Raw genomic sequence first — 604 nt, forward strand, 5'->3', positions numbered from 1 at the left:
TAATATTAAAATTTCATTTTTGAAATAAAAGTTTTGTCATAAGTAAATAATATAATTTCACATTTGTTAAATAATTTCTAAATATTAAATTTATTTCCAAATATTAATAATTCTAATGAAATCTTTAGAATTATTTTATTAACTATTGTATTGAAAAAAAATCTTTTATAATTATGGTTCAATAAATTCATTGTTTCATTCTGAAGGAAAAGAAATATACAGGATGTCCTAAACTTTTTGGCACACCGCTTGTGGACAGATAGAGCGGATTAAATTGAATCAAATAGTCCCTTACTATTTTTCAATTTTCACAACCTTTTTTTAATTAAAATGAGCAGATCTAAAATCGACGCATAAAATAATTTTGAGATATCTTTAAAAATTTTTTAAGAAACATTTTTCAAATGTTTCATAAAAAACTCCGAAAGATTCTTAAATGTTTTATCGATTTTACCTGCTTATACGGCAATATTTAAAAATTTATATCTCATTAACTATTGTAAAAATTGCAAAATGATAGAGAATATTTCGAATTTAGACCAATCTATCTGCCCACAAACAAAGGTGTTAGTAATTTAGGACACTTTGTGTGTGTGTGAGTGTG

This window comes from Atta cephalotes (assembly GCF_000143395.1).
Source record: "Atta cephalotes unplaced genomic scaffold scaffold00005, whole genome shotgun sequence".
NCBI classification, from domain to species: domain Eukaryota; kingdom Metazoa; phylum Arthropoda; class Insecta; order Hymenoptera; family Formicidae; genus Atta; species Atta cephalotes.